This window comes from Cupressus sempervirens, chromosome 8 (genome assembly GCF_028749045.1).
Source record: "Cupressus sempervirens isolate cs-2001-9-10 chromosome 8, ASM2874904v1, whole genome shotgun sequence".
Taxonomy (NCBI): Eukaryota; Viridiplantae; Streptophyta; class Pinopsida; order Cupressales; family Cupressaceae; genus Cupressus; species Cupressus sempervirens.
Window position 1 is genome coordinate 715423723 of NC_143125.1, and position 7223 is coordinate 715430945.

The following is a 7223-nucleotide window of genomic DNA, read 5'->3' on the forward strand; positions in this document are numbered from 1 at the left end:
AAAAGCAACATGTAAAATCACTTTTTAAGAAATGGGTACCCATTTTTTTACTTTTAAAAAATGGGTATGCAATTTAAAAAAAAATCGGTGCTGATTTTCTAAATTTGGGTTGGGTACCCAAACGGAAAACAGGTGCCTATTTTTTAAAATCGGGTACCTATTTCTAAGAGGTCTCATTCCGCATATTTGACTTCTGTAGAATTGCAACCCAACTTTGTGCATTCACCTATATTCTTTTACACTATTCAATACCCTAGATGTAAACTAATAACTCCATGTACTTTTATATATAGGTGTTGGACATATGAATCCAAATCACCATTTGTAACATGTGCAAGTTGGATAATGTTTTATCTAACATACAAATCCAATATCTTGGTGTGAATAATTTTTTTCCATGATTCTTATTTAATTGATAACCTCTTGACAATCCACATTATTTTAATGGAAAAATTGTTATAGTGTTCAAATTCATTGTCATTTTTGTTAGATTATGGTGACTGATCAGGAAAGTACTGTACATACTTCATAATTAGTGGGGTTCGAAAATTTTTTTTGGTACTATTCGTCATTCATAGATTCGCCACTAAAGTTATGGCCGAGATGTTGTAACCCTAAAACAACATAAAATAATTGTATAAAAGGGTTTAGGGTTAGGTATGTTTTCATTATGTTGTGATGCAAAATTGGTTCTTGTGGCTGTATTGAGTTGTAAGGAATTATGGATTGTAATTAGGTTGTAATCACTGAATTGTAATAAGATCAGATTTGCTGTTTGGTAGACGTAGCCCCGGGATTGGGTGAGCCACGTTAAATCTTGGTGCCTTGTGTTTATTTTTGTGTGATCTATTATTTTTTGTTATTGGTTATATTTGCATGTAATTTTCATTTCTGTCCGTCATTTATCCTAACAAGTGGTATCAGAGCAAGGTTGTCTTTCACTTATCCTCTGTAGGAAAGTCTCATGGTTAAGCGGGAGTCTCACGGTTGAGTGGGAGCAATGGCAAATGAGGGTAAGCTGAGGGTTGACAGGTTTAATGGGCAGAACTTCCAGTTATGAAAGATGCAAATGGAAGACTATCTTTATCAGAAGGATTTATGAAAGCCGTTGAAAGACAAAGCCAAGAATTAGGGAACTGTGTTAGAGGCTGAATGGGATCTTTTGGACAGAAAGGCACTCAGTAGCATTCAATTATGCCTAGCACCATCGGTGGCATTTAATATTACAAAAGCAAAGACGACAGAAGATTTGATGAAAACTCTAGCGACACTGTATGAAAAGCCCTCCGCTTCAAACAAGGTATTTCTCATGAAGCGTTTATTTAATATGAAAATGGCAGAAGGTGGATCTGTTGCAGATCATTTAAATGAGTTTAATACTATTACTAGTCAGTTATCTTCTATGGGTATCAATTTTGATGAAGAAATTAAGGCTCTCTTGATTTTGTGTTCTTTGCCTGAAAGCTGGAATGGCTTGGTAATGGTTGTGAGTAATTATGTTCCTGGATCTAGTACCCTAAAATATGATGATGTGATTGGTGTTATTTTGAGTGAGGAAACTCGTCGGAAATCCTCAGGTGGATCTACATCAGGAAGTGCTTTGAATGCACAAAGCAGGGGTAGAACAACTGAGAGAGGAAGTAACTCTGGAAATTGTGGGAAATCAAGAGGAAAGTCAAAGGGGAAGAGGTCTCAATCGAGAGGACCAAACAACTGCTGGTACTGTGGGAAACTAGGTCATAAAAAGAAAGATTGCTGGAATCAAAAGAAAAATGAAGGAGATAAATCAGATGGAGACAAGGAGGCAAATATGGTAAGTAACAAATCCGATAAGGATGCTTTGCTTCTGTCTTTAGAAAGTGTTGATGATTCATGGGTTTTAGATTCTGGTGCTTCATTTCATGCTACACCTCATAGAGGTTATTTCATTGATTATGTCTAAGGGGATTTTGGGCTTATTTATTTGGGGGATAATGAACCCTATCAGATTGTTGGAAAGGGAAAAATTAAGATTAAGTTGTAGAATGGGAATCATTGGCTACTACATGAGGTAAGACATGTTCCAAGGCTGAGTAGGAATTTAATTTCAGTGAGGCAACTCGGTGATGAGGGTTGTGTAGTTACTTTTAATGATAAAAATTAGAAGGTTTCAAAGGGTTCCCTTGTAGTAGCAAAAGGTGTGAAAGTAAGCACCTTATATCTTTGTACAGGTCATATTGTTCCTTCTACTTTGATTGTTTCAGAGAAAAATGAATGTTCAGGAACAATTATTGTAGTTGAGCAGGGAGAACAAATAGCTGCTGTAGATTCTGATACAACGCTATGGAACAACAAACTTGGGCACATGAGTGAGAAAGGTATGAAAGTACTTCATTCAAAGAAAGTTTTGCCAGGTTTGAAATGTGTTAATATGGATATCTGTGAAAGTTGTGTGTATGGAAAACAAAAGAGAGTGAGTTTTGTAAAGACTGGGAAGGAAAATTAAAAGGAAAAATTAGAGCTTGTGCATACAGATGTATGGGGACCAGCTCAGGTATCTTCCCTTGGTGGCTCTCATTATTATGTTACATTTATTGATGACGCAACTAGAAAAGTATGCGTTTATTTCCTTAGGCAAAAATTTGATGTATTTCAAACTTTTAAGAAATGGAAATGCTTGGTTGAAAATGAGACTGGTAAGAAATTAAAATGTCTCAGATATGATAATGGTGGTGAGTATTGCAATCATGAATTTGAAGATTATTGCTCCACTAATGGTATTCGTAGACAAAAAACTGTTCCAAGGACTCCACGGGAAAATGGAGTGGCTGAATGCATGAATAGGACTATAATGGAGCGCGCAAGGAGCATGAGGTTGCATGCTAGGTTGCCCTTATACATGTGGGTGGAGGCTATCAATACAGTAGTATATTTGATTAATAGAGGTCTTGCTGCTCCTTTGGGCTATGGTATTCTAGAGGAAGCATGGACTGGTAAGAAGGTGAGTTATTCTTTTCTCAAGACCTTCGGTTGTGAAGCTTTTACTCATATAGACTTTGAAAATAGAACCAAGCTAGAAGCTAAATCAAAGAAATGTGTCTTTGTTGGATATGGCATTAATGAATTTGGTTATAGGCTTTGGGATTTTGAAAATCATAAAATTATAAGAAGCTGGGATGCCATATTCAATGAAAAAGTGTTGTACAAAGATCTATTGCAGCAACATGAAAAGAAAAAAGATGATTATGTAGTGCTGGATGATACTCCAAAAGCTAATGTTCCAACCATTCCTCATGATGTGCAACAACCGCAACAACAAATACCACACACACCAGTGAATGTTAGACGGTCAACAAGGCAAATTAGACCTTCACAAAAGTTTTCTCTCTCTTTGTATTCTATTTTACTTACTGATGTTGGTGAATCTGAAAGTTAGACAAAATTGAATGAAGAATTATGCACCAAAAATCTAAAATCGATATTCATATTATCCTGAATAGATTACACAACTATCTTGCATGAGGAAAGAGACTTAGGTTCCTTCCGAAGTTGCTTTTTGAGAGCATTGGATATTAAATCAACAACTATAAGTGAGCAACTCTTACGACAAACATTGAAAGGGACAAACTTTCTGAAATATAACTAATATATAATCTTTTAGAATTTTAGACAAGAGGCTTTCTCTACTTTGCAGAAACCTTCAAGCAAACCTCAACGCGCCACGAACACATACATCAAGTAGATAACAATACGGCTAATTATAAACCACATATTTCTAACCGTGGACTGTCATTTAACCTCTTGGTGCTGCATCAGACGAGCAGCGGCCATTGCCATGGAGTTGTACGAACTTCCTCCTTCCATCAATGCAGCCTCTGCCTTTTCCTTCAATGCGCTCATATTCTCCCTTGCTTTCACTCCCTCTTCTCCTTCCATCAACGCCTTCACGACTCTCTCCACTTCGGTTCTCGGTACAAACCCGTTGCTTTCCTTCTTCAGATCTATGGCTACCTTGTTGTGGTTAACAAGCATAAACCTGTTAAACCTCTGTTCGGCAAACAGAGGCCAGCAGATCATGGGAACCCCATACGAAATGCTTTCCAGCGTGGAGTTCCAACCGGAGTGTGAAAGGAAGCCTCCAATGGAAAGGTGTGAGAGAATAGGAATTTGCGGAGCCCAGTTAAGAACCACAAGCCCTCTGTCTCTGGTTCGACTCACGAAACCCTCTGGTAAAAGCTCTGACAGGTTGGCATCGTGGCTGGGAGTGAAGGTTAGAAACTTACTCTCTCTACGAACAACCCACAGAAACCGATGGCCGCTTGTTTCTAGTCCATGGGCTACTTCCCAAATCTGCTCTCCCAACAGAAAACCCCCGCTTCCAAAGGAAACGAACACAACTGAAGAGGGAGGCTGTTGATCTAGCCACTCCAGGCACTCGTGGGTCTCATGAGATTCCGATATGACAGGACCAATTGAATATATTGAGGGCATTAATATTGTAGAAGAGCTGAGAGCCTTACCTTCTCTGAGGGCTTCTAAAGCTTCCTTCTCCATTTCCTCGAAAGTATTGAGGAGAATCCCGGCAGCTTCGGGAAGGCGGGAGCAATGGTGGAGAAACCAGTGAAACCCTTCATTGGATCTATTTAACATTGGCTCAGGCAAATCCCTTGCAGGGAAGGGCGGAACCCCTGGCACGTCGATCACATACTCTTCGTCGTCTTTAAACGACGCGGCATGCTCCGAAGCCAGTTTGGGAGAGCGTAACATAAGAGAGAGACAACGCGCACTGTTTGTGAAGAAGACGTAAGTGGGTATTCTCAGCTTGGCTGCAACATCGAATGCGGCAGTGCAAAAGAAATCGGTAACAAAGGCAGAGATGGGCGAAGAGGAGCTGAGCAAGGATTGGAGAATATCCCCAACATGCGGTGCGGCTCTCTGCATGTACTTCGATATGCGAGTTTCGAGCCTCGTTTGCTCGTCGACCACGTCGTTGAAGTCGACATCGGGGAGCTCTGTGAAGCGGATGTCAAGGCCGGAAGAAGCGAGGTACTCGGCGTATGTGACTTGCTTGGCTGCGCGCATCCACTTGTTCGTTATCACGGTTGCAGAAAAGCCGTGGTTAAGACAAAGTCGTCTTGCAAATTGTGCTGCAGGGACGAAATGACCGACTCCTACGCAAGGGAAAATGGCAACATGGGGTTTTCTTCTGCTACTTTGGACTTCCATTGCGACGAGCAAGCGATGGTCTCTATCTCGCTAAAGCCCTTTTCTATCTGGGCCAACAAAGAAATGCCCGGCCGGCCGTGAATTGTTTTAATCAATACGAATTGTGAGCTGCAAAACTAGAAGATTCGCTACAAGTTACAGCAGTGTCCGTAGATGATATGAGTTTTGCAGGTGAATTAATCAATTGGGAATTGATGAACACAGAATTTTGAGTGGTTGTCATGATTCCCGCTGGAACGTCGCAATCAGATGCGAACTGCCTTGGTGATAACAAATACTTGGCACCGGCTACGGTGCAACTTATTTGCACCGTAGTAAGCTGCCCAATTCTATCCTGCCCAGAATCGTCCCCTCCCCGCATGTCTTGTCTGACAGTGCCCTTCCCTCCAATGACGTTATGAGGTTTTATTTACAGTCGTACCTATTAAATATTAACTTTAAAGTGAATATTTTTTATTTGAATATGTGAATGGTTCAATTGTAATTGTATACATTAAATAATATTATAATTTTATTAAATTAGTGTTATAATATTTAAAAAATAAATAAATTGAGGTTTGAAATTAAAATATCTAGCTGGTATTTGTAAATTTTGTTTTCCTAGTTTAATGGTTATTATTAATATTATATTTTTTTAAATATTTATAAATTTGTTTTAATGAAAATTTGTATATAACTGAATTTAAAATTAAGTTGATTAAATATATATTTTTATCTGATTTTAATTAATTTTTATATTATGTATATTAAATTTAAGTTCATTATCAAATAAATTTTTTAAAATTAAATGTTTTTTACATATTGTATTTTCAAATAGAAGTAAATTTATTTTAATTAATGTAATAGAACTATAGACAAATTTTCCAACTTTTTTTTTTCTTTATGTAAATTAATTAATTTGGTATGTATGAATTTAGTTTGAAATAAAATTAACAAGTCGCTCCTAAGTACTTGCCTTTAGCAATATATAGTTAAAATAATAATAATAACTTAAAAAATGTAAATTTTTAATTAACAAAAAAAATTAGAATATTTTTTTTAGCAATAGCATAGTGTCTAGCTGAGTAGAAATAATAATATTTAAAATCTTATTATTCTTGAATTAACAAAATTTTAGAATTTTTTAGCTATAAGAATTTAAATAATTTTAAAATAGGGTTTGAAATAGTTTTATAAATCTAAAATAAAATAGTAATATCATTTATATTAAACTTATTTATTATTATTCAAATAAATGTATATGATTTTATAAAATTTTATAATTTTGTGTGAAACTATTAAATATTAAAAATCTAAAATAGTTTCAAAGATTCTAAATTGCTAAGTATAAGACAATGATAATGAGGGTCATTATGAGAGAGGATTTAAAAAGTAAAAATTATATGTCAACATTCATAAATCGGTATATAAGAGTCTAATGAACAAACCAATTAAAATATACAAAAATAATTTAGAAAAAATATAAAGTTTACTTACTAATAAGTATAATTTGGTATACAATTAATAAGTGTAATAATTTCACGAAGAAAAAATGTTTAATTTTAATAGTTGTAGAAAATCATCAAAAATTTTATTAATAGGATAAAAATATTGTTAAGTTTTTTAAATATAATTTTTACTCATTAATTATTTTATCTTTTAAAATATAAAATTTAGGCCAAATATTTTTTTACTCTTAGTCAAATCAGATTTATAAATATAGTTTTTTAAAAAAATTTAATAACATTTCTATCTATATTTTATATAAATAAACATATTAATTAAAATAATTCTATCTTTTCCCATTAAATAAAATATATTTAGTCATCTTATTTCTTTTAAAAATATCACATTTTCACAATCCATTTAAATGTAATTTCTATTTCAAACTTAATAATTACTATTTTTTCTTTAAAACAAGTGTTCCCTCTAATTTTTACTTTTAAATAAGAAAATTCATCTTTTATAAAATGATTTCATCCAAGTAAAAAGAGGAACACTTTTTAAAATTAATATTTCGAGTAGAAATATATTTTGTT

General features: G+C 34.8%; 1 pseudogene across 1 annotated transcript; it reads right to left on the reverse strand.

Moving 5' to 3' along the window:
* Window positions 1-3433: 3433 nt before the first annotated feature.
* On the reverse strand, window positions 3434-5390 carry LOC149544443 (UDP-glycosyltransferase 72B1 pseudogene; annotated as a pseudogene). Its single transcript, XR_016355803.1, has one exon. The product of XR_016355803.1 is annotated as a UDP-glycosyltransferase 72B1 pseudogene (transcript).
* Window positions 5391-7223: the final 1833 nt, after the last annotated feature.